This window comes from Nyctereutes procyonoides, unplaced genomic scaffold (assembly GCF_905146905.1).
Source record: "Nyctereutes procyonoides isolate TBG_1078 unplaced genomic scaffold, NYPRO_anot_genome, whole genome shotgun sequence".
NCBI classification, from domain to species: Eukaryota; Metazoa; Chordata; class Mammalia; order Carnivora; family Canidae; genus Nyctereutes; species Nyctereutes procyonoides.
Window position 1 is genome coordinate 5579213 of NW_026575117.1, and position 26916 is coordinate 5606128.

General features: G+C 44.8%; 1 protein-coding gene and 1 pseudogene across 3 annotated transcripts in view; one reads left to right on the forward strand and one right to left on the reverse strand.

Annotated features, from left to right (window-relative positions):
- The window catches only part of PBX1 (PBX homeobox 1), a 292213-nt gene that overhangs the window by 153097 nt on the left and 112200 nt on the right, over positions 1–26916 (forward strand). The window lies entirely within an intron of this gene.
- Positions 20338–21220, reverse strand: LOC129515287 (methylsterol monooxygenase 1-like; annotated as a pseudogene).

Here is a 26916-nt window from a genome sequence, read left to right on the forward strand (position 1 = left end):
AGGCAAAGGGAGAAGGGGGAGCAGACTCCCCACTGAGCAGGGAGCCTGATGCGAGACTTGATCCCAGGACCCCAGGATCATGACCCAAGCCAAAGGCAGATGCCCAACCGGCTGAGCCACCCAGGCGCCCCAGAAGGGGAACTTCTAGGCACCCTGGGTAGACACCTTATGTAAGTTGCTCCCTGCTGTTCTCTAGTGTCTAGATGACCCCTGTGTCCAAGCAGGTACTTGGTAAATGGAGGCGTTAAATGGAGGTAGGTCTACTTTGACTCCACTAGCCCATGCCTTGGAAGTGAGAAGCCAAATTGCAAGTCTGATCTGAGTTGATTCCTCTGACTCAGAAATCCTGGCCAGGATACGCTTTTCCCCTCAAAGCATACATTCTGTCAGTTGGCTAAAAATCTGTGTCTTTGGACCTTTAACTCTTGCCACCAGGGCCCTTTGTATCCTAGGCTTGTCTCCCCATCACCCTGAGAGGACTACGCACAAAGGCTGATTGTCCACCTAGGCTTCTGAAGGCGGCTGTTCAGAGGGTCAAAATGCAAGGCGGAGAGGTTACTTGGGGAGGGGGTCGGCTGGGTTCTGTTGAATCGAACTTGCTTCTCAGAGGCACGTGACTGGCATTTTGGGTCATTAAATATAAAGACATTCTACTTATGAATTGTGCCAGCACGATGTTTTCAGATCGTATGAAAACGGTGTGTGTGGTGACTGCCAAGTAGTGTTTTTATGCGTGTGCCTCTGAACACACCGCCCACTGGTCCATGTTGTGTAAGACGGTGGTGCTGTGCTCCAGAGGCCGCATCATTCATGCTGGGATCTTAGAACCTTCCTTAAACATCCAGTCATTTACGACTCCTGTGAGTTAAATAAATAATAAGATCCTTACCCCCTTGAACAAAATAGGAAGACTAAAATTTTGAAAAATTAGGCAATTTGGCTCCAGGCGGAATGTGCAGCAAAAGCATTAACCGGTGAACCTACCCTCGGCACCAGCGGCAAGGATTCCTCCTGTGAACGTGTTCGTAGCGGGAGGTTGCCGTGTGGCTTCGAGAGGGGTTTTGAGTCTTCGGACTGACACTCAGCATCTGGGAGGGGCCTGCTCCTGAGTTGCAAACAGTTAAAGAGAGAAAAAAAAAAGACAAAACATACACAATCCCTTCCCTGTAAGACCAAAGGACACCATCGGTGGGATTAGCTCTGTGGGGTATGTAGTTAAAGTATTAAAAATTGTGATACAGACGATGCTCAGTTTTGGAGGTGGAGAGCAGTCACATCGCAGGGTCGTTGGGGGGGGGGGGACCTTATGGTAGGGGAAGGGAGCCGGGGCTCTGAGTTGAAAAATGGGTAGGATGGAAGTCAGCAGAAGGTGGAAGAATGGGCCTTGCTTTTGAAGCAAACCAAATAAATAAAGGCAGAATGATGGGAAAGAGGGTGATGGTTTTGTAGTAGCTCTTACTATATCTCAGTTTCCCTTCTGGTAAAAATAAAGGAAATGGTACTGGTTAGGAGTGTGGCACCATGGGCAGGACAGTGCAGGGTGACATATTCTCGGCTGCCAGGGTGGGTTGCTCTGTGTCTCACCTGCATGGGCACGGCATTGGCTTTAGGTTCTTGGGTTCCTTGAGAGCCTTCATTTAAGAACATAGCGGGGGATGTGTTTCTTCTAAGACTTTTATCCACCTGGTGTGTAGGGCAGTCAGAACCGGACTGGGGGAAGAGGAAGCCCCTTCATGGCCACAAGATGATTACAGCCCGGCAAATGCAACCATGATGGGAAAGAGTCCTTGGGTGTCCCAGTGGCCCCTCCCTTCCAAGACTGAGCTTGGTCTAGGATTGTCAGGCAGGTGTTCAAATAAATAATGCATCTAGAAACACTTCCAGCAGCAGCTGGGACCGCCTTAGTAGCTCCAGGATGGTGGGAGTACACGGTCCCAGCTACTTGGGCAGGTGTGTGTTGGCTCCAGAAAGTTAGAACAAACGCTCTCTAGACATATCCCCTACATGGACTAGGGACCCGTTTCTGATGGAGAAACAAAATGAAGCATTTATTTCGTCTAGCCCTGCCTGGAAACCGGTTGCCTTGGCTGAGCCCATCAGTTCCAAAACAAATGAATAGGCTTCCACTAGGGGGAGACTGTGGTTTCAGAGCACTAGGTTGGAATTAATACCTGTTTCTATCCAGTTCTTGTGCATTATTAATAACAGCACCTAGTATGACCTTAAGGAGAAGACAATCTCCATCCATGATCATAATGACGATGACTTAACATATTCACAATCTGTTTCGTGCTTATGTGCCAGACACCTTATGTATTGTTTTATTTAATCTTCAAAAAAAATACCAATATTGTTCCATATCCCCAAATAGTTCTGAATGGTTCATGATAGTTAAAAACTTTGTCCAAGGGTGCATAAGGCTTAAGTCATGGACTTAAGTCAGCTTCTTGAGCTACCATACTTTGTTAAAAAAGTGAACTTGCCGTTAACAGCATGTTTTACCTTTTTTTTTTTAACACGTTAACTTAGACATATGGATTAATGTAGAAAAATATCTTATATTGACCTTATAGCATGTTCAGGGTAATTTTGGAGAATCCAGATTGTTTTCTGCCAAAAGATGACACCCCCAACCCCATAAAGACAGCCGTGCCTGGGGTGAAAATCAGCTGCTGCCCATTGAAGCTTCCCAGTTGGATCCCATTTGGGAACCCTTGAGAGGTCAAGATGTGGTGACTGTCATCATTGTGGATGCCGCTTCTGTAGGACTAACTCTGGTATGTTGTAGGTCTAAGAGGGATACTTGACAACCGGGAGGATTTAGGATTTGAGTGACAAATGTAGTCTTGAAAATGATTCTGTAGGTTCTCGTTGTTGTCATGTGATGAGTATCCATCTCAAAGGTTTTAAAAGGTTTTATTGGTTGGAATTGTAAATATAATCTGTTCCAAAGGTAAGGAGAGCGATGTGATAGATCATGTTCCTGGAGCTTTCTGATTCATCTAAGTTCTTTTAGTTAGTTCGGTGGAAAACAGTTAATTTTTGTGAGGAATCGACTTAGGGAGCCCTCCAGCAGCCAATCCTTGGATTGCTCAGGCTTCAGGAATGAGCTAAGCCCACCTCTGCTACTTTGTGGAATCAACGCTGATGAGAGAGGTTGCCTGGCTAGAGCTTGCCAGAGACTCCACCTTGGTTTTGACTCTGATCATCTGGACGCTACATAACGATGGTGGAGATAGCCACACACTCCTCTCTTTGTGGCATCGGGGGCTAGTTTTGAGAGAGCGCTCTGTTTCCGAATTTCAGATTTTGGAATGGGAAAATGTGAGTTGCAAGTGAGATAGAGGTTAGGTCTTTCTGAAACTGAGACTGGAGTCCTAGAGTCCCCGTCTCTGTGGTCCACTGGTCTCCCTCTTGTGGAATCACACTTGGGTTTACTGAAGAAGGAGGGGCTGACCCACAGGAACTGGCCAAATGACAACCTTTTGGTTGATAACGAAAGTGTTTCAGAATTCTACTCAGCCTTGCTCCCGGCTGGTGACCCCGTCAGATCTGATAAACTGAACAAGCTGGGGATGACCGCGAGCTGCAAAGGAGCCCCACACAGGCCTGCTGGTCTGTGAGAGCCAACAAAGGGGCAGGGGGGTGCCTCCCCAGCAAGCAACTCCACGCTGAGCCATTTTTCTCCGTACTCCCTCTCTTGCAGGTTTAAAGCGGAGGTGAGGTTAGGGGAAGTTCTTCTGTCTCTACTTTGTCCTGTGAGAGGGAAGGTTGGGAAGCTGACAGTTTGATGTCTGTAGTAAAATGTGGACTATGAGCCCTGATTCCAAAGGCGATGAGATTGTGCAACAAACATTCGACCAGAACCTGGGGGTCTGGGGGCGCTAGCCGTATTTACTTGGTCTGAGTATCTAAAAGCTTTAGGCTGTTAATTGGAGTTGTAAATACAATATTTTTTAAAAACATAAACTCCATGAACCTGATACAGTTCACTTTTTAAATAATTCTAATTTATTTATTTGAGAGAGAGAGAGAAGGAGAGAGAGTGTAGGAGCAGGGCAGGGAAGAGCAGAGGGAGAGGGAGCAGCAGGCTCCCCTCTGAGCAGGGAGCCCGACATGGGACTCTATCCCAGGACCCTGAGATCGGGACCTGAGCCGAAGGCAGATGCTTAGCCGACCGAGCCATATAGCATTTACAGGAAACGAGGGAGTAGATGTATGGTGTATTAAAATTACCTGTAGACCTTGTAAAAATTGTACATATCCTGGATCATCCCAGACCTGTGCAGTTTTGAAAGGCTCCCTGGGTGAGTCTGTGCCGTGTCCCACCGAATGGAGATCCGGTGCTTTACATTATTATATAGGAACATCGTTGTTGTCCTGCTCAATGAGCACCCCGATGATGGCCCACCATTCCTGTCATTGCATTTGGAAGTATTTTGGCTCCTGAAAGCACATGGGGGTATGCGTGAGTCCACGCACGTGTACGCACGGGTTTGTTTTCTGAAGCCCACGGTCTGCTGCTGGCCCTTGACATGTGATCAGAGTGATGTGGACATACAAGCCTGGGCAGACCGACTCTCCCCATTTCACCCTGCCTGCAAACACAGTTAACATCCTCAAGGTAAAGCTCTGAAATCCCATGCTGACCTTTTCGTGAAGCATTATAATCAAGTTGAACATTTCCAGTTGTACCACAAACGCTTGCCCCATGGGAAAACACTTCCCTACATTTTATGACAATTGATTCTGATTTTGAGGAACTAATTTGTATTGAATGCAAAATGTCCAGCCTCGCATGGAAACTGGAAAGTCCCCATGTCCAGACAGGTCCAACAGTGTGTTTTTATTAAGAAGACAGAGAAAACAATGAAAGATTGTGTTTTCTGTTTCAGAAAATCCTTCCTTCATTGTTCTGCATAATTTTTTCTTTCTTTCTTTTTTTCTTTCTTTCTTTCTTTCTTTCTTTCTTTCTTTCTTTCTTCCTTCCTTCCTTCCTTCCTTCCTTCCTTCCTTCCTTGCTTTCTTGCTTTCTTTCTTTCTTTCTTTCTTTCTTTCTTTCTTTCTTTCTTTCTTCTTTCTTTTTTTCTTTTTCCTTTCTTTTTTTTTGTTTTTTGTTTTGTTTTGTTTTTTATGGTCCTATGGGTCTAATGACAGCAGGCAATGTTCAGATGTATGGGCTTATGGAAAGCTTCACCCTGTCTGGATTCTCAGCTCCTAGATGGCAGAAATCACTAGATCTTCTTACCGTGTGTTAAGCCCCCCATTGTGCCGAGGATCCCTATGTGAACATGCTGACCCCTTCCAAGAGACTCTTAGATTGTATGACTGATGTTTGCTCTCTGTAGGGAAAGTCAGCGTTTCATTCCCCACCTGGTGGTTCTGGCTACAAAGGGAGCACTGCCCCTCGGATTCAGGGATGAACCCAAGAGCCCTGGGGCCTTTTAACTTACCTTTGGAAGAAGTCACCGAAACAGAAAGCTACCACTTCTCAGGCTGACACCTGCCGACACAAATAGGAGCCTCTCAAGGTTGCCTTCAGCCAGGGCCCAAACCGGGGCTCACTTGGAGAAATCTCATTGAAGCCTGAGTTCCCCTGGCCCCCCAGACCCCAGCTAGTGTCTTCTTCGGTGTGAATCGCAAGAGATATTTGGGCAGGGATGTGGTGAGACGTCTGTTAAGGCAACAGAGATGCCCGGTGGAACATTGCTTGTTTGGCTTGTGATCTCCGGTCCAGGGAAGGTGCTGCCCCTCCAGTGGCGCTGTGGGTTGGCGGAAGGCTTCTGTAGCTTCCTTTCTGAGGGATACTCACAGTAGTCACACCTGTGTTGTAACAGAAGACAAATTTAGGGGAATCCTTGTGGGGAACGGGAGAGGGTCTCTTTTTCCAAAAGAATGTCAGGATGTCTTAGGTGGGCATCTGATTATACTTACCTGGACCAATGAGAAGAAGGCCAAGCAGGTGTGGGTTTCTGTAAAGGTTTCATCCAATCCCAAGAGTCCGTGAGCCTTCTCAGGTGCATGGCAGACTGTCCATTCCTATTTCTGGGATTTGCTTCTTGGCATTGTCATGCCGGGGACTTTTTCTGAGTTGTGCTTTGTGGTAGAAAGGTCAGCTGTGCACCGAGGAATATGGGACTCATGCTCTTCTCCATCCTCGGGCCCTGGAGCAGGCATTTGACTGTGTTGCATATGAATTGGGGAGTTACAGGGTCTTAAGACTTTCTCTGATCCCCAGTTGGCCTGAGTTCTCTTTAGGGCACTGCTTCAAATCTCAGGGACTCCATCTGTAAAATTGGGTGGTGGTGTTTGGTGTGTGTGTGTGTGTGTGTGTGTGTGTGTGTGTTTTCTTTCTACGGGTTTGGGGAGAGAATGGAGGTAGAAGCATAATGACTTAAAAGCAAAAACAATTGAATTCTTTGAGCTGCGGTGCTCTGCTATGACAGCCCAGTTTTTTCCTGTGTGGAATACCTTCCAACACATTTATCTGGATTCTCTCACTTTTCCGTTTGCTGTCATTGGCCTGAAAGAGCAATTTACTAAAGGTTCCCTAATGATCCCCAGGTAAGAGCACTGACCTTTTTGCGGTTGACCGTTGGACTGAGCGGGGATTGGGGGCACCAACCCCCTGCACTGTGGAAAATCCACGTATAATTTTTGTCTCCCCCAAAACGTAACAGCTTCCCGTTGACCTGAGACCTTACCGATTACACGAGTAGTTGATGAACACATACTTCGTATGTTACAGGTGTTACACGCTGTATTCTTAGGATGAAGCGAATTAAAGGAAGTTATTAAGAAAATCGTAAAAAAGAGAATATCCTACTGTAAAAAAAAATTCTGTGGATAAGGGGACCTGCGCAGTTCAAACCCACGCTGTTCACAGGTCAGCTGTGTTTGATTTCTCATTAGTAGCTCCCTGTGGTTCCCCTTTCCCTGCCAGGCTACCCTAGGAAAATGGGGAACCCCATCTGGGGATTAGCCAGGGTGCGTATTTTCTTTTAGAATGTTTTATTTGTTTGTTCATCTATCTGTTCATTTAACAGAACTTTATGGAGCATCTTTTTTTTTTTTTTTTAAGATTCTATTCTTTTTTTTTTTTTGAGAGAGAGAGAGAGAGCACAAGCAGGGGAAGCAACAGGCAATAGGAAGGGGAGAAGCAGACTCCCCATGGAGCAGGGAACCCGACATGGGCCTGGATCCCAGGACCCTGGGATCACGACCTGAACCAAAGGCCACTTAACCGACTGAGCCACCCAGGCCCCCTGTGGAGCGTCTTTTAGCGACAGGCTGTATCCTAGACACTAGGGATACAGTGTGAATGAAACAGGCAAACAAACCCTTGCCCTCACGGAGCTTCCATGTCAGTGAAGGAAATAGACTGTCAATAGGTCACAACATGGTGGGAGGCGGTACCCTATCCTTTAAAACCCTAATGTCTCAGGCCCAGTTTTGCATCTTACCCCTGGACTGACCCTCAGCGCGAGGCTCCCCGGCGGGTGGTCCCCTGTGTGGCGCTGCCTGGCTGTCACTGATTATACGTATCTGCAGGGCTTATGCTCGTGCTCTGTAACCATTTCTGCTACGGGATCATCTTGCCGCTCACTGAAGCCTTAATCTCTTACGCCGCGATCAATGGGCGTGTGCCTTTCCCCGTTGGATGCTCATTTTTTAATCCTTACTGCCTCCTTCAATGTCACCCCGTTCCATTTTTCTTTATAGACTTTCAGGTCTACTGTACCTGCTGATGACTTAGTGGAGAGTGTTGGGCATCTCCCTTAATTAATTCCATCGATTGCAAATCCCACAGGGTTCGAGGTCCTTAGATTTCTGAAGCAGCTAAAGGGAATGTCTAAATTCCAACCTTTTCCTCCTACAAATTGCTTTGCCACGATGTTGCTGGGAGGGAGTGCTGCGGTTTTATTCATCTGAAAGAGTGTATTAATCCACAGAGGGTTCTGCATTCTTAACCGGGCTTTTTGTATACGAGGTGGAAGGAAAATACTGGGCTTGGATCTCTCCCTCTTTCTCTGTCTCTCCTTCTTCTCCCATTGACTCCCATAATGCTGGCTGAGCTGGGCCGTAGTCTTTGCAGCCAGTGGTTTCTCGGATTCTTTGAAGAAGGGTATGACCGTCGACCTAGGACTTCTTTTTGAGGAGTAACTGCGTAGGGTTTTTCCAGGAGGATACAGCTCAAACCTATGGCAGTGACCTCATTGAGTGATATCTATGTGATTCTTTTTTTTTAATGCTCCCTGTGAAAAGGAAACACAGAATTTCTGGGAAAGAGTTATCAACTCTGGCTCCGCATCGTGAGGTTTGTAAGAACAGCACATCTTCCACATGGAGGTACAGAAATCAGCATTGCTGGGAACCTGAGAGATGATGACCTCATTTCCCTCGTTTTGTAAATGTGAACACGGAATAAGGAATTTGCACCGACTGAGTACTTGACAGGCGCCAGGCCCCTAGACGAGGCATTGTGCACATGCGATCTGTGAATGGTGCAGTAACTGGCTGGATTGGGCAAATTCCAAGCCGCCACTAAAACCCAGTCCCTTTCCAATCATCCTACTGCCTCTCCTGAAACCCAAAGAGCCAAGGAGAGGGAGGACGGAGGCAGGGCTCCGTAGAGGCTTCTGCACTGCTCTGGCCTGGGCAGACGCTGGGTGGCGGCCAGACTGGCTGCGCTCGGAGCATTGGCAGCTCCCAAAGAGTTAATGTGGGACCGGCGTGGGTGGTGGGCAAATGGAAGGGGCTGGAGGGGAGAGATCGACATATGAACACCCCCCCTTCTCCCCATCATGCCATCTGACCGTCTGAAGTTGTGTGCGTGGTGGAAGGCCAAGAAGCACATTCTGAGAAGGGCGTGGACTTGTCTGCAAGGACTTTTTCCCCCTCTGCCCGGGCCAGCCAGGCCGCAGAGCCCTGCGCTGCCTGCGGCTGGAGAAGAAGACTCTGTTGCTATGCGCCGGAAGCTTAATTTTATTATTGCTCTCCCCTACTTAATGTCTGTCTCTCAGGCAGCTGGTGATGTTTTAATGAAGCTGGAATTGTATAGTCTGTAGCGCTGGATAATCATAAGCTGCCGAGTCAGAATCAAATTAATAATTCATGAAATTAAAGTGTATAATTAATTTGAACCATGCAGATGAGAAGAAGGGCCAGCACCCACAGCCTGGAAGGAGCTGAAGTGTGGGGAGTGTTTACCGAGCTTGGCTTCTGTCCCCAGATCGTGTCAATCGGCGTGCGGGTTAGGGGTCGCCGGCCTGTCGGTCTGTCCACCTGCACGCCCATGCTTACCGGAAGGACGGTGCTTTCACCTAAAATGTGAACTAATCCTAGAAGCTCCAACTAAGCATTTTAGTTGGTTTTGAGTCCCCTTTCCCAGGCCCTGAAAGGATCTTACTCCAACTGGAAATGAGACTGTCGGTCGTTACGGGGTTGTGTATCCTTGTGGCGGGGGTCCGTTGAAAGCTCCATCAAAACCCCCCTACCACCATTTTTTTTAAGATTTTATTTATGTATTTGAGAGAGAGGCAGAGATAGTGACAGAGAGCATGAGCAAGGAGGAGAGGGAGAAGCAGACTCCCCGCTGAGCAGGGAGCCCAATGTGGGGCTCGATCCCAGGACCCCGGAATCATGACTTGAGCTGCAGGCAAATGCTTATCCTCCTGAGCCACCCAAGTGCCCCAGAAATTCCACTCTTTTGTACAGGTCACCAGGACGTAAATCAAATCCAGAAATTTAGGCATTTTATTGAGCTTCCAGTGTCTTATATTTCCGCCTCGTGAGTGCTGTCTCTCACACACACAGGCGGACACTCGCACAGCAAATGCGAATGACCTTCCCTAGACAGCCGCAATGATGTGTTTCCCATCTAGCATCCTGGTTTTTTTTTTTCTCTTGCACGGGCCCCTGGCCTGGCCATAGCTTGAAAAGCTGTTCTTGGTGCCATTCCTAGCCCACAAAGAAGGAAGGGAGAGGAGCCCAAGTGCCTCATCCAGGGACGGGGACTGGTCTGTCCGCGTCTGAATTTCTCTGCCTTTCCTGCCTGCTACTTTCAAGCAACTCTCATGTTTGTCTTTGTTGTCTCTCTAGGTGTAAGAGGCAGGGGTTCTGCTTATCACTGGTGTGTTGACATCACTTGTCGGGCATTTTGCCTGTCTTCTGCAGACGTTGATTGGGATCCCTCTATTGTATCTGTAGGGGATGCCCACACTGGTCCTCCTCAGCTTCGAAAGACAAATGCTCTGGTGCTCTATCTAGTGAGAGAGGGACCTCTGGGTTGTGCTTTTCATTAGAAAATCCCTTCTGGTGTTTCAGCCTCCTAAGCATGGCATCTCCTTTTCCCAGTGGAGGCTTGCAGAGAGTGAGAAAGCAAAATGGGGAAGTGCAAGTGTCCGTTCCTCTTTGTCAGGTCTTTGAGAGTTCTTGTTCTAAAGGGACAAATGATTGGAAGCCGTGATACAAACTAATAACGCATAAACCCCCAAAGGTTTGGGTTGCGTTGAGGCTCCGTTGACTTCACATTCTTGAGTCTTCAGGATGTTTATTTGTCCCTCCTAGAGAGGCTTGCTCGGTCTGCCTCTGTGCTCACGCACTTCGCCGGGAACACCGGGAGGGAGTTGTACCGGTGGGAAATCTCCGTGGGTACCCAGGGCCTCACAGACAACATCAATTCTCTTTACTGTGTCTTGATCCGCGTGCTTCTCCTAACGGGCCTTCGCTTCTGTGGCCTCAACTTCTGTACACCTTTCTGCTTTCCCACAGGTAACTAACTTCTCAGCCACTGATGCTTTGCCAGACGGGCTGATTCCCTGTAAACACATCTCAAAGTTCTAGCTCGCTCCCAGCAACCCATAAGCCATTGCCTGTCTCACACTCTCCGACTAAGGTGCAAATCAGAAACATCTGAGGCCCAACACATAACGAATTCATTTGGGGGCCAAAATAATGGTCCTGTAATATGCCTGGCTTCCTATCTTCCAAGCGTTTTGCCTACACAAGTAAATCCTGACTGTGAAGTAGCTATCCATCATTTTTTGTAAGAAAGCCAAGACAGAGAATGAAGGTGACTTGCTCAAGACATCTAGAGTGCTTGGCACCATGATGGAATTTGCTTTGTCTTGCTCTTCAGTTGGTAGAGGGAGCTTTTGACAACCACCTAGAGGATTTGGAAATGAAATGTAACCACCTAAGCACATCTGGAATTTCCTACTCTCTTGTTTGGTTGAAAATTTTTGTCTGCCCTGAGTGATTGGATGCCATCTTTTTTTTTTTAAGTTTTTTTTAAATTATTTATTTATTTATTCATGAGAGACAGAGACAGGGAGAGAGAGAGAGAGAGAGAGAGAGAGAGACAGAGACAGAGACACAGGCAGATGGAGAAGCAGGCTCCATGCAGGGAGCCCGACGTGGGACTCGATCCCAGGTCCCCAGGATCAGGCCCTGGGCTGAAGGAGGCGCTAAACCGCTGAGCCACCCGGGCTGCCCAATTGGATGCCATCTTGCTGGAAAAGTGTTATACTACCTGGATTCTTGTATGGCCCTTTTAGCATTAAAAGTGGAATCTGTTTTTGACAAGATGAAAATATGGAATGATCACAATATTTACTTGTAATCTCTGTCTTTACATACAAACATTTCGGTGGACCCATAGCTGCCTCCTCCAGGGACTGGGATCTTGCTGATTTGAATATGTTGATTACGGTTTGCAGAGGCTGACGTCTTTTTTTTTTTTTTTTTTTTTTTTTGCTGTGAGCTTGGTGTAGAGAGAATGGAAAGGATGATGCTTAGTCTACATGTATGTCACCTGAATAACTGGACAGTGACCCTGCCAGCCCAGTTATTCTAGCCATGCAAACAGTAATTAAGCTCGATTGCCGTAGGATCAGTTTAATTAACCAGGTGGCATTCATCCATGAATATGGCTAGAACCAATGAATTAACCAAAAAAAAAAAAAAAAAAGGAAAAGAAAACTCCAAACAACAACAACAAAACCCAATAAAACAAAACAAAACCTGGTCACATCTGGGTATATGAATAGGTGCATATTGAAGCCACTTCCAGGAATTATATAAAATTGTGAGCATGGGCATTCACTTCATCATTGAATTAGCACTATGTTTGAAGTCTATTGAGTATGAAATGGAGGTCTATGGAGTATAAAAATGGTCTTTAGGAAGTCTTTTAGGAAGAGAGTACTTCCTAAAACCTGTAATGACAAAATAATGCTCTACTGGTAAAAGCATCCCATGCATCTCCCATGGTGAAATAATTCTTCGTGGTGGTCCTTAGTTCATGACTTTATAGCAGTATTTGTGTGGGGCTGACAGTGCATTTTTTGTAATGGAAGAAACTGAGACACGTCTTGAGGGCAGTGACATCGTCGGCATCCCTTGGGATAGGCGCTGAGTTGGGGCTCCACTTCCATCTTAGCATCAGCTTTCTCCAAGAGCCTCTCTTGTTCTTCTGTAATGCAGGAGGAAAAAAACCTTCCCCTTGGTTTTTTGGGTTCCCTCCAGCTACTCTCTTTGATCACTTCAGTTTGGTCAGGTGCCCGAGCCATGCAGCATAGCATTACAGTTTTGCTAAAGCTTAATGCTGGGCTTAGGGTTTATGAAGCTAGAAACCCCTAGGAATAAATATTCTGACCCTTTAGCAACTCCAGGGTGAGTTACTGCACTTGCCCCTTGGCATGCGCATAATGAATATGTAATGAAATTCAGTGATTAACTTATTTAATTTATGTATTTGTTTAATGTATGGCCTTCATATCCATCTTACCATCTCAGAGAACCTGCAATTTCTGTTGGTTTCCTTTGGAAGATTCTGGAAGTCAGGGACTGTGCATGTGCACTTTTCTTTGGTACTCACTATGTCACGTTAATAAAACTCCATTTGGTTATAATTCCAAGTAATACAATTCCTATACAGTCCATTTTAATAAAGTGCACTTTTCAAGAACTAACATACTTTTAAAAGTAAAAAGGGCAAATTACCTTCATTTAGTGCATCTGAGCAGGTGGTGGTAGCTCTTGGGTGGGTCTTCTGGCCTGCCGCATCCACTCACATGATTGTGATTGGTTTTTATTACTGAGATTTAGAGATTGATTCAGTGTTACAGACACAGCCTTTGGTTAGTGGCTAGAATTTGGTTATAGGTCATGGTATGTTGGCTTCCTTTCATTTGAACCCCGGAGGGTTTTGCTCAAACTTCTAAGTTAGCAGTTAGTACTGCACCTGTAAGGGACAAGTGGGAAAAATCACCTGTCCCTCATCCGAGAGGGAGGCTTTTACCTCATTGGTGTTTCCAGTGGGGTTTGTCAGCATTTGTGCCTTCCCCCCATCATCCTCTGTGGAGGGTATGAGAAGAGAAACCAATGAACAAAAAGTGGAGATGGCTCACCCCTACGCATTCTGGTGAGAATGGGGGTGACTCTAAGATTGGTGAACCGTTTCAGGCTGTGGTTCTTGGAGACGCGAGCAAGGAGCCCACATGCAGCGTTTCCATTTCGTGGGCAAACCAAGAATTTATCTATTTTCCAAAATGGAGCCAAAAGCAGAGAAGGAATTCATAATTTTCAGAAATTATTTATTATCATTATAGTATTTCCCCACAGGCAGCAGATAGCCCATTATTCAGAATTATAACCTATCCTGGGTTTAGACATGGCCTGAATAATGAAATTTGGGGAGATGCAGAAAATACAGATATTAATGTTAACTAAACCTACTTCACTCAACAGAAGGAGGGACCGCCTCTCAGCTACAGATTTGTTTGTTTTCTCAAAAATGCATATTTTTTGCTCAGGGCCTCTGGTTTTTAACTTTACAAACCAGTTGAGAGTCACTGAGTAATTTTTAACTGCAGGATGCATCTCTTTCCCAATATTCTCTCCACCCACTGCAACATATTTCAGCTTAAATGGCCTGTTATTTTTCTTCACAGAGCCATGTCTCTGCATGGGTGAGAACTACAAAACCAGTCAGGAGGAATTTGATACGCCAAATGGGTCAGCTCATTATAACTTCTAGGAAACCACAAGATAATTGTAGGGTTACTGCTGGTAGGCTCCTCGGCCCCGTGTTAGGCATTCATACTCGTCTCCACTCAGCTTGTGACCGCCGCTTCTCCCTGTAGTACGTTTGCTAGGACATCTGAACAAAGATGGGGAACATGCCTTTTCCAGAAGGCAGAATTTTCAAGGCAGCGTCCAGGAATATTAGGTAACTGACCTTGGAGGTTTACCAAAGCAAAACTAAAATATGTGATTGAATTCTCACGGTAAGTAGGAAATAAATTTGAGCCATCTGCTCCAAATGATTGGAGTACCTTTGTTGGTTCAAAGTGAATTTTCCCTGAATGATGTCCTACTGATAGATTCACTCACTATGTAGTGGTTAGGGTCCTACTGAAGACATTTATCCACGTACTTATATTTGTATCTTCATCTCTGAGGGTAGCAATAGATTGGGCCTGCTTTCTAGGGTTTCGCAAGTTAATATAAATGTTTTTACTATGGGAGCACCTGGGTGGCTCAGTCAGTTAAACCTTTGCCTTCAGGTCCAGTCATGATCCCAGGGTCCTGGGATCGAGCTCCATGTCAGGCTCCCTGCCCAGCAGGAAGCCTGCTTCTCCCTCTCTCTCTCAAATAAATAAATAATGTTTAAAAATACATAAAAATTAAAAAATAAATGCTTTTAACATGGATGTAGAGAGTTCAAGGAATTGCATATATGTGTGTGCATGTGTTCTAGGTCTATATGTATGTCTTTATAGATGTTTGTATATATAAATAATTAATATTTCTAATTATAGGCAGCATTCATATAGCAGTTACTATATGACTGGGGTGATTCTCAGTGCTTTTCAGGCAATTTATTTTAAAGAAGCAGAGGAAGTAGGTATAAATATTATCCCCCTTTTACAGTTAGAGAACCTAAGGTCCAGAGAAGTTAACTAACATATCTGAGGTCACACAGCTCGTAAGTGGCATATTTAGTTAATGTAGGCAGGCAGTCTGGCTCGGGAGTCTGTGCTGCTTCTCAGATAAGTGTAATAAGCAAAGGACTGATGGTAATAATAATAAGAATAGAAGAAGCAGGGGCTCCTGGATGGCTCAGTTGGTTAGGGGTCTATTGATTTCAGCTCAGGTCATGATCTCAGGGTTGTGAGATCGAACTGTGCGTTGGGCTCCACACTTAGGATTCTCTTCTCCGTCTTCCTCTCCCTCTGTCCCTCCCCGAACCCCTCGCTCATATGTACTCTCTCTCTCTCAGAAAGGAAGGAAGAAAGAAAGAAGTAACTATCACCAAAAAGTCTCTGTGCCCCGGGTACCGTGGCCCACAGTTCACACCATTCCCTCACTTAATCCTGTCAATTACGTGATGATGTGGGTGCCATCAGTACCCTTCACTTTGCACACTTAGAAATAGACTTAGTTTCTGACTCGCCTCATGTTGCACATCTGGGAAGCAGCAGCTCTCTAGTATTGTTGGGATACACCCGGAGGGCTTCAGGACCTCTAAAGACACATCCACGTACATCCCTGTGAGGGAAGGAGAGGCCGAGCTGGGTTTGTAGGAGGGTAGGAATGGCGGGTCTATCAGCTGGTTAGAGCATGGAGTCTGTGAATCCATTTCTCGTTGGTTGGTTTTGCTCCTCTCCATGGACATAACCTTGAATATTTGTCCCAGAGTTGATGGCATCAATGAGGAAGGACAGAGACATCCCCATGCTAGAGCACTGACACACCTTGTTGGCTGTGGCCTAGCAATGACAGTTGTGCAGCAGAAGTCAGGATGTGGGTGTCCTGACCTCTCTAGTGCCCACCCCAATAGTATGGAGTGTGTGTCCTGGGACCTCTCCATTAATAGGGTGGAATAGTGTCATTGTTTCATCCTGGATCTTATCACCTAGTTAGGCGTAATCTTTGGGGGAAGGAGGTGATTCTCTCCTCTCCCCTTTTCCCTCAGCCTTCTCCTGCCTTTTGGAAAAGGTTCAATCCCATCTCCCCGTGAAATATTTTACTGTAGAAAGGGATCTCTGGCCCTCCCTGGGCTCCTCAGTTGAGCTGCCACAGCTAAAATGGGATCTGAACAACCTGGCACTTCAGACTCCACGATTCATTTTGCAGAAAATGCACTGCTTTTGCATAAGCGTGGTCAAGTCGAGGGCAGCGATAGGGGACAAAATTAAATGAACTCAACTGGCTCTTCCCCCTTGGCATTAAAGAAGCAACTAGAATGACCATTTATTGCAACATTTTTGCCATATTTTCTCTCCTTTTCATATTTGTCAACACCGATCTCTGGATGGTGGAACTTAGAGTCTACTCTTTTGTTTAAATGTGGAAAAACATAATGGATGGATGGGTAGTGCTCATCGGAATGAGGTCAGAAAAGTCAAAGACTCTGGTGTGTTTTTGCCAATGCAGTGCGTGTATGTGCACATGCATGCACTTGTACACATATGTCTGTGTCTCTGACGTATGGGCAATAGGTCTTCTGGAGACCGACTCCCTCTCTGTAGGTTCTAGAAACATCTTTACCAGCGATGACCCACTTGACCTATTTTCCAAGTGTCTTTTGCCTTCCTCCTACTCTTTGCATTCCTCCCCCATCAGACATGTTAATGGCTCATATCATCTTCCCTTTTCATCAGCCAAAAAAAAAAAATCTCGCTTGGCTTCCCCTCTGATTTCAGCCTGTCACTTGATGAGGTCCCTGCTATTTATATTTTTGTTTGTTCGGAGGGAGGGGGGGGAAACATATAAATAAAGCCCAGGCAAACCCAACCGCCCTGCTGGATTGGAAGGGACTCCCTGGCCTCATGGCAGCAGGGCTGCCTAACTGGTAGTTAAGCAGGGACCAAGAGGTCCACACCATGAAAGCCGTTGAAAGGGTTACTGGGAAATGCAAACAAAAACAACATGCAAATGAGGCCGCCAGCAACAGGTAGGCTTAATCAGATGCTGTCAGATGAATTCAGCATCTCCCGATTGTCGCCTCTCTTTGCCTCCCATTCGGAAGCCCTCATCTGCTCCAGATGTGGTTTAATTTACTGCGACTTGGCTAATTACTGTAATTAAGGATTAATTACTGTTAATTACTTTCACATAAACTCAACGCCAGTCAAAGAGCGGAGCCTTATGAAGTCTGCCACAGAAGTGAGCACGGCTTGGCGGCCTGCGTGCGCTCTGCAGGTCTGTGGATGGCGCCTGGGCCCCTGCTGCCACAAATCTTCCTGACCTTCCAGCCTCGCCAGCGGGACGGGAGGGCCAGAGGTGCGGGAAGGGTCAGCGCTCAGGCCCTCACAGGGCATCAACTACCAGGCCCTTCCCTACACAGTGGGCCACCAGAAGGACAGGGCTGATGTTGGGGAGAGGGCCTGGTCAACCCGCAAAGAGATGCGCAAAGCACCAGCCTTCCCGGCGGATGTGGGAGCCAGCCTTGTCTTCTTTTTCTCTTATTACACTGTTGGCTTTGTGAGCTGATAAAGAAGCCAAATTCCATATCGGTGCTGAGGCATCGGAGATGTTCACCGTAGGTAATTTGGAGCAAAAAGAAAAGAAGGGGCTCTCAATCGGCACCAGGTCATCCATTCTTTCTAAGTTCTACCTTCCCTTCTTAACACATGGGCCGGTTTCTGTAGCGAGAAGCGGATAAAGAAATGGTTAAGCATCCTGCAGGCACCCAGTCCGTCCAATGGGAGATTAGTGACACCCCAAATACTTGTTCCCCAACTTCGCCTGGGCTCTCAGCTCTGCCAGTTAACACTTCCACGCCTTACAGAGAAGCAGGTTGCCCTAGTGACTGTTAAAACAGATTCCCTTCTTAACGCTGAATGCGGCCTCCTCCTGGCAGATGGCACTAGGTTCTAGTTCATGAAGAAAATTGAACCCTTTGATCTCAGAATCCCTTAATCTCCCCCCGCGTTATCTCCAGACAGATCCATATTCCACCTTCCTCTTCTTCTTCCTCCGAGAGGTATTCCCTTTCTTATATGAAGGTGACTCTTCTCCCTGTGTCCCTTATGCTAGTCTCTTCTCTCTTCTGGTCCTTGGCTTTATCTGTGGTTCTGTTTGTCTTCTGTGTGTTCGTGGGCATTCTCAAGTCCTTTGTAACCTCCAGGAACCTTTCTGTGGCTCTGTCCTTCTGTAACTACACAGTCAGTCTTTCCCTTCCTCCTGTCATTCCAATGCTTGACGACAGAAATCCGCCTCTGATCTTTCTCGGCCTATCATGGTCTTCCTTTGCCCCGTCCTTAGACTGTTCTAGATAATGTCACCAAAGCCACACAGCTGCTTGAATGTAATGTGTAATTTACAGTCTTCATCTTATTGGACCTCTGTCGTTGCTGTGTTTAACACTTTTCTTTTTTTTTTTTTTTAACACTTTTCTTCATGACCTCTTCTCAAAAGCTGTACTCCCTTGGCCTTGATGATTCTGAATGATTTTGTTCCCTTTAATGGGCTTCTCTATCTCCATTAGACCCTTAGATATTGATATTCCCATAGAGTTCTAACCTCAGATGGGCTACAGATGGACCTCATTCTATCTACTTGTTGGGTGACCCCATCAACCTCAGGGTGTTTATGACTCACCAAGTGGCCTAAGAACTCTGGGCTTAGGGTCCCAGGCCATGTGTCTCATTCACTCTTGTATCTCACAAGGGGAGTACCACTATTAACGCAGTGGTGCCTCCTGCTTGCTGGACTGTGTGGAACCCTGGGTCCTGTGCACCTTTGGGTGCCTAGCAGGGCAACTTTTGAGAGTCTTATTCCCACTACCACCTTTCTTCTTACACAGGAGGATATTTCTGTTGCGGTGAGGCGGGTCTTCATGTCATCTAAGAAAATCCTAGGACTAGAATCATTTCAAAGTCGGGTTCAGAGATCTTTCCTGATTGTGCAATTCCAAAAGATGCATTGATTATTGGTGCAGAAAAAGAATACTGGGATATGCACTACCATATGTTTATAAAAAAGTAACCTCCTTGTTCATAAGTAAGGTCGTCTTGAATCTGACAGAAGGGAACTGCCAAAACATAAAAGGAACTTTAATTGAGGGCTGAAGAAACATTGAAACTAATTTTTTTACTCTATCCAATTAATTTCTCAATAAATTAGAAAAGGAAAACTATTAAACAGCTTTATAATTATAATTATAAGAGAAATTTTAACTTTTATGAAATATTTTTAAATCTTAATTAAACCTCTTAATCAATTAAAGCAATTAAACTTTTATACAATTAAAAACTTTTATACAAATACAGCAAGTCACTTTAAAAAATAGACCCTTTTTTGTGTTTCTTGCTATGTCCACAGAAATATTCTACTCATTTTTTTCTTTAGTTGACGCATTGACAAATGGATTGCTGGGCTTTATTGTGCACATGCGTGTCCTTACATACTGTATGTTGCTGTGTTGTGTAGGTGTGGGTTCGTTATGTATATGCACTTGTATTTTCCTCCATGCGTTTGCAGATTGTGATTTTTTTCAGACAAAATCACATTTATTTCAATAGTTTAAAGTACAAATACAGCAAGTCAGTTCACAATGTTTCAAGATACAGTTTTAAGTATAATGAAAACTTGATATACAAAAATGAAAGGGTAAAGAGCAGAAATAAAGCTCAATTTTTAAAAAAAATTTCAAGTAACCCAAAAACCTTTAGACTAAAATATTCCATTTACAGCAATTCGGAAATGCCTTTAATTTATAGATACCAGTAGTACATTGCAATCCAAAAGGACTTCTCAAAGGAGAATCACCCAAAACCAGTCAGCTCAGGACAAGAGTGGAAGTTCTTGGGGCGGGCTGTTCCTGATTTGGCAGCCTCACTCTCACTGTCGATTGATATGGTTCAACCCACGATACTTTGATGTTTAGGCAAATTCTAGAAACTGTTTAGTTCAATATGAGGCCAACACCCTGATAAGAGATACTGAAATGGCCACTATATATTTACTAGATTTTAGAGACCAATTTTAACTTCAGGCCTATGGTGTCACTGGGGGAAAGACACAGATTGATACTTCTTCCATTACTTAAAACCTTTCTTTAAGGTTAGCAACATGGCCTTTACAACTTCCTCATGAAAATCATACTTCATTATATATTTACTTATTTCTACACATACAGAACATTTATGTAAAGTGGAAAAAGTTTCCACTGGGAAGATAATTACAGGTTGTTAATGTTCTTTGTATCACTTAGCAGCCAACACCCATGTTTATTTCTGCTCCGCAGAAGCAATGTTAACTATTCGCAGAAGCAACATTCGCTATTTGCTTCAATTCAGGAAAGATGTGTGTTTTCAGGATGGTTTAATGAGATATGTATTGAATCTTTTTCTCAATCTTCTTCATCTTTTCATTATTGGCAGTAAACTGAGAGTCTGTTCCGAAAATTCTATCCCACCATGTAAATGTGGAAGCATAGTTTCCGATGAAGTTCACATGGTGGAAATCATGATGACGAGAACCAGCATAGAAAGGGATCAGATTTAAAGGGTTCAGAGGAATGTCATAGCCACTATGGACATCCTATCAAACGAATGGTCACCTATGCCCAAAGGAGAATGACATGATCACATAAAAGCATGATTCCAATGAAAAATCCAGTTCCAAAAATCAGAGTTTCCAAAGGATGTGCATATTCAGCTTCCATTCCAAATGGAGCCTGAAACTCATGATGAACTTTATGAATATATTTATATATTCTTTTGTGATGTAAGAGCCTATGCAAGAAATAGTGCCAGGTATCCTCAATCACCGCACAGCCAAAGAATCTTGCCAAAAGCATATAGCATCTTGGCATTCTTTCCCAATCATAAGGTATATTAAAATACTCTGTAAGATAATAAGTTCCACAGATCAAAGGAAGCTGGATACACAAGTGATTAAAGAGAAGTATTTTAAAACATTCCCATTGGTTTTCCCATGTTTCTGGTTTATCCTTTTGAATTTTATACTTTTTCATGAAAGGTATAAATTGAAACAAAAATCCAGGTAAACAGAACAAGAAATAAAGAACCTCATGAACTATCAAGGATCCCCATGTTCCAATCTGGAACTTTGTATAATTCAACATATTTTTCCAAGCATTGTTAAATGGTTCTTGTAGAGGATTCTCAGGTGAAAGTGAATCTACATACTCCACAGCCAAGGATGCTGAACTAAAGATGCAGATACTTTCATTTGTTGCCATTTTTCAAATCTCTGCAGAAAGCCTTTGAATTCTGGCCCAGCGGCGGGCCTGCAGATTGTGATTTTAAAGGACATTCAGCTGCATGAGATTTTAGTGGGCGTGCACTTGATGTACAGCACTAATAATCAGATGCTAGTGCTCTATATTTTGAAGTTATCTCCTTTTTCATTTTTTTCCTGGAATTTAGTTGTAAGAAGTATAGTATTGTAGGTCCCGATTACCAGCGATGGTTTGAAGGAAACATCTCTTGTACATAATGGACCAAAATCAACTTCAGTGGGCAACTCATTTGCATGCTTAAAATCCAAAAAATAGAAAAACTGCCGTGCTAAATTACTTAAATACATCCTATTATTTCTTGTCTGAATAATCAACTTCGTGATTTGAATTTCTCTTTTAATGCGATTTTGTTTGTTTTGCACACCATCACCATCAGATGATGTGTTTGCCATGACCCACCATGTACTGATTCTTGAAGTTTAGGGATTGGGTAGCTTTTTCCCGTTATGTGATATGACTATCATATAAGGCGTCAACTTAACAAATACTTTTTGAATGCCTGTTGTATGTCACACACAGTACTAGGCCCTGAGAATAACGTGGTGTTAAATTACCTGTACTAGTGAATTATATAGTGTGATAAAACTCATAATACACCATTACCAAGAGTAACAAATAAAGTTTGACATATTGAACATTTTTCCTCTTTGTGGCAGTATTTACTTAGGTGCCTGGACTGCATGTAAAGGTTGAAGAATGGGAAAGATAAAGCTCTATTGGATGGTACTGTGATCTGGAGAGGGAATCTTTGTGGGGCTGCCTTTTTTGCCAATGAAACCAATTACGTTAGGAAAATCTCTGAACTAAGGAAACGTTGAATAAAGAGATAATATCATGGCATTATTTTCTGAGCTGCATAGCAAGAACTATGGAAATTAGGTGAAAAGTGAAACAGAGAACCTTCTAAATGCTTCTATAATTCATTAATGCTATTAGAAAAGTATTCATTTCCAGTTAAAATTTAATTTAAATGCTTAATTTGTTTCATTATGTTTTATGCAATTATTTACACTATATTGCATGAGCTATGTATATACACACCGTAGCTTTAGCTCATCTCTATTCCAATCACAATGTAAGTACATGCCGTATTTGCAACGCCACGATCATTTGAAAAAACAGATAATTCCTTCTGCAAAATAAAGTGTTTAGATTCCCGGATTCATTCAACACTTGGCTGCGTAAGAATTTATGGATTGCTTAGAGAGGCCACAAATAAACATGCAGAGATATGCTTGATCTAGACATAGTGGGATTAAATTCTGTACGTTATTGCGTATCTAGAACGTGCATGTGTTTTGCACTTTGGAAATTTGTTGTAAATAGCACGGATGCGCGTGTGCCCGTCTGCGTGTGCTCATACGCGCTTTGTACGGAAGCTCGGAGAGGTAGTTAAGGCCTTACTGAGAGCCCAAGAGCAGGAGGGAGAAGGAAAGAGAACGGTGATTAAGCCGGCATTGTTCTACGGGAGCGGGAGCGCTGGCTGCTGCTATTGTTTTCGAGCATTTGAAGAGGAAACAGACTCATTTAGCTTTCAGAACGAATGGCTTTAATAAGGGCTGAGCGGAGAGGTGGGGTGGCCCTGATGACTGGGGAGGCCCATCAAGGCTCCCCCTAAGGCCATTCCGTCAGAGCCGGGGACCACATGACCATTAACTCTGCAATCAGGACAAGTTTTCAACATTCCGGGGTATCCTTCAATGGCAGAGAGAGCCATTTGGAGTCCAGAGAAGATGTATATCAGCAGTAATTGGATTCCGGCCAAGGCTCCAAGACAGTGTTCTCTGCGGCGGGCCGGGGAGGCGCTGGGCAGGGCAGGGCAGGCAGGGCAGGGCAGGCAGGGCAGGCGGGCCTCCAGCCACCGCCCGGGGCGAGTGGCCGCGCGCAGAGCTGTCGGTTTGCCCGGGAGCCAGCGCGGCCTGTCTGCGGGTGTAAGCGATCCCCCTTCCCCGCAGAAACCGGTTTCTGACTGTCCTGCGGGGCGGGCTGCGACTTGGGGCCCGCGGCCGAGGCTGCCCCGGTTGCACTTGACTAGACAAAGCTGGTTAAGGCCTGAAAGGGCCCGTCCGGCCCCTTCCACGGCGGCCCCCTCCCTTCCCTTCACCCTGACTACTTCATTACAATCTGCCTTCAGGCCGGAATTGCCCTGCTTAAGCCTCAAATCATTATAATTACCATTATTAGAAATAGCTGCGGGGGAGGCGTCGGGACACCAAGTGAAAATGTGTGAGTGTGTCCGCTAGGCCTGGAATCACTCCTTTGGAGCTCGGGGGACCACGAGGCACGAGGGTTCCACCAAAGCCAGCTAATGCGACGGCTGTCAGCTCCACTCACCCCACCTGTCAAGAGGGGGATGCGGTGGGGTTCATTGTTTTAATTGACACCTTCCTCTCCCATTCCACGCTCTCTCGTCTCCATCTAATTCCCCCTTTCATCTCCGTTCTTTGAGGAGAATCCATTCCTCCGCTCCCCGAATAAAGAGAGGGGAGAAAGCCACCCGAGGAACAATGACACATGCGTTATCCTCTGGAAGAGACATAGGTTTTGAACAAAGGCACAAGCCAGGAAATGCCGCGAAAGTCAGAAAAATAATTGTCACCCTAATACGAGGTAGACAAGATGGACGGATGGAGGGCGCGGGACGGGAAGCCAGCGAGGCCGAGTGGGGGGGCGGAGGGCGAGGCTTGCCCACCTCCAGAGGATGGAGACGTTGTTTCCCACCGTCCGGTTTCCTTCACGTGTTGAGGTGGGGCCCAGAGCTTCATACGGGGGGCCCCAGAGACGGGACGCCGGGTGAAGAAGGCCTGTGTGTGAGTTTTCGGCCCCTCAGAAGGACGATCTGTAGGTTATTCAGGAGGATTATGAGGGGAAATGGGACGTAATGCTGGTGACCGAGATCCAAGGAGGCTTAGGAAGTAAGGGACACGTCCAGGTGGATCCTGCCCAGCAGAAGTACCTCAGCACCCCTGGCCTTGACTTTGGGCAGCCCTGAGAAGTGTGCCCCACTCTGTGTTTTCTCAGCACCTGACGGCAGAGCCCCCCAAGGAGAGCTCCTTCCGTGAGCCTTGGCCTGTTCAGCTCTCAGGTCCCTGAAGGATGGGTTTGCTTGAAGTTAGATTGACACGTATCACATGTGACATTAGTGGTATTGAAAGGTGCAGTGGATCAGTCCCCTAAATCAAGAAATAAAGTAGGATTCAGTGAGGGAAATATGTCAGAGCCTTTACTTCAATATTGAAGTATGAATGTTGCCTCTTTTTTTTTTTTTAGTTTGTATTTTTAATCAACTTGAGGTATAATTTACATGAATAAATGCACCTATTTTATGTGTATAGTTTGATGAGCTTTGACAAATATATGTATCTCCCCCAATCACCACTTCAATTAAGATAGAGAACTTTTCTATCACCCTAAAAAGTTGCCTCATGCCCCGATACAGCCACCGCCACCCCCCCAACACACCATCCCTGCCTCTGGCAATCCCCTTTCTGTCACAATGGTATCATTTCTCTTCTAGAATTCCATGTAAATGAAATTATACAGAATGTAGTCTTTTGTGTCAGCCTTCTTATATATAAAATCTCAAAAACAGTATTTTGAGATGCACCCACGTTGGTGCTTGGCTCAAAAACGTGTTTCTTTTGTTGCTGAATATGATTTCATTGTGGGAAAATACCACAATTTGTTTATCCATTCATCCATTGATGGACATTTGGATCATTTCCAGTGTGGGGTTCTTATGAATAAAGCTACCGTGAACATTTGTGCATAAATCTTTGTGTGACATAGATTTTCACTTCTCCTCGGTGAACACCTAGGACTTACATTCCTAAGTCATAGAGCAACTTTACATTTAATTTTATAAGAACTACCAGGCTGTTTTCCAAAGTGGCTATACCTCTAGCTCTTCTTGAGTTAGACCATAGCATCTTTTCTACAAAGGAAAAATTAGGTGAGATTTTACTTACGGTAATAGAAAAATCAGCCAGTTGATACAGACTGCTCGTGTTCTATATAAAGCTGTCTTTAGGCTCTGGTGGATAATTCGAATTATTCCATTTTTAAAAGTAACTTTAAGGGGCACCTGGGTGGTTCAGTTGGTTGAGCATCCAACTATTGATTTCTGCTCACGTCATGATCTTGGGATCGTGAGATTGAGCCCCACGTCAGGCTCCACGTGCTCAACACAGAGTCTGCCTGAGGTTCTCTGCCCCTCCCTTCACCTGGGCACTCTTAATTAGTTAAAATGAAATTAAATAACATTGAAATAAAACCCCTTTTCCTAAAATCTACACGTTTTAACTATTAATTGATCTTGTTGAATTGTGCAGCTATTTAAGGAAACAAGAAAACGGTGTTCGGATCTGCATTGTGTTCCACGGCCCCATTTCTTACCTTCTGCAGGAAACCTTCTCCAAAGAGCTCCCTCAATTCTCCTTTCTTCCACTATTATTTATGTAAATTATCCTGTAGCACCGTCTAGCTTGAACAGTATTTTTCTAACTATTCAGTTGTTTCTGGGTGGTGTGATGGTTGGTCTGTTTGGTGATACCAGTTTTGGTAGAGTTCCCTTATAGACTGGAAGCATGTTTTCTCCTCTTCATACTCCCCATGCCGGTTACTAATAATAAGTAATTATTCATACATACCGTAGGTGCTCAACAATTATTCAGGAAGCTTAACTGGTCCCGGAAGCCCTAGTTGAAGGACTCATGACCGCTCTACCATCTAAGATGACACATCTTGAATAATGTGGGTTCCCCCGGTGTCAATCAGTCTCAGCCCTACACTACATGTGTACTCTATGTGCTTTTTAAACTCTGAAACCTCACCTGCTCATGTGCCTTCAATGGGCTCCATATACAGCTTCCTGCCTTTGGAGTAAATAATCACACGATAAAGCTCAAGAAATATTTGGTTGCGGGTTTTATTTTTCCACCTCAGCTGCTGATGTGTTACCTAGCAGGCTGCATTCTACACAGTGCTTGGTTCTCTTGCACAGCTTGTGGTGAGTGAAATTATTACAAGATTCAATGAATACCTGCTACTGAGCAGCTTCCCTAACCACCCAAACCAGTCTTTTGTTAGTGGTTATTGAGACGATTGACCTACTCAATTTTCCTTCAAAAGAAATGAGCATTTTTCTTCCCCTTTCATTTCTAAAAGCAGATATGGCAATTTGCTTAAATTGCTGTCTTTAAAAGTTTCAATGATTATACTTTTTCCCCTCTCTTGCCTTTTTTCTTCCTTCCCATTTAAGTTGCACACTGCCGTCTCTTTTTTTTCTGTGATTGGACACAGTTCCTGCTACAGCATTTATGAAGTAACTCTGTGTGTGTGTGTGTGTGTGTTTCCTTACACATTAGCATTTATTTACCTGAGATCTCAGAGACAAAATAGGTTTTGAAATATTTGAGTAACATTTTATATTTTAATTACAGTGTCCATTTCTTTAGGCATACATACCAGAGTTCTATAGCTTAAAAAAAAAATGCAAGTGCCCCTCATGGAAAGCCTCCATTTCTTTGCAGAGAAAGATAGGTAGTTACTGGCCTCAATGAAGTAACAGGAAGTCAGATAGGTTATGTTTTAAAGATTTTTATATCTGGAGAAGAGACAGTTTGATAGAAATATGA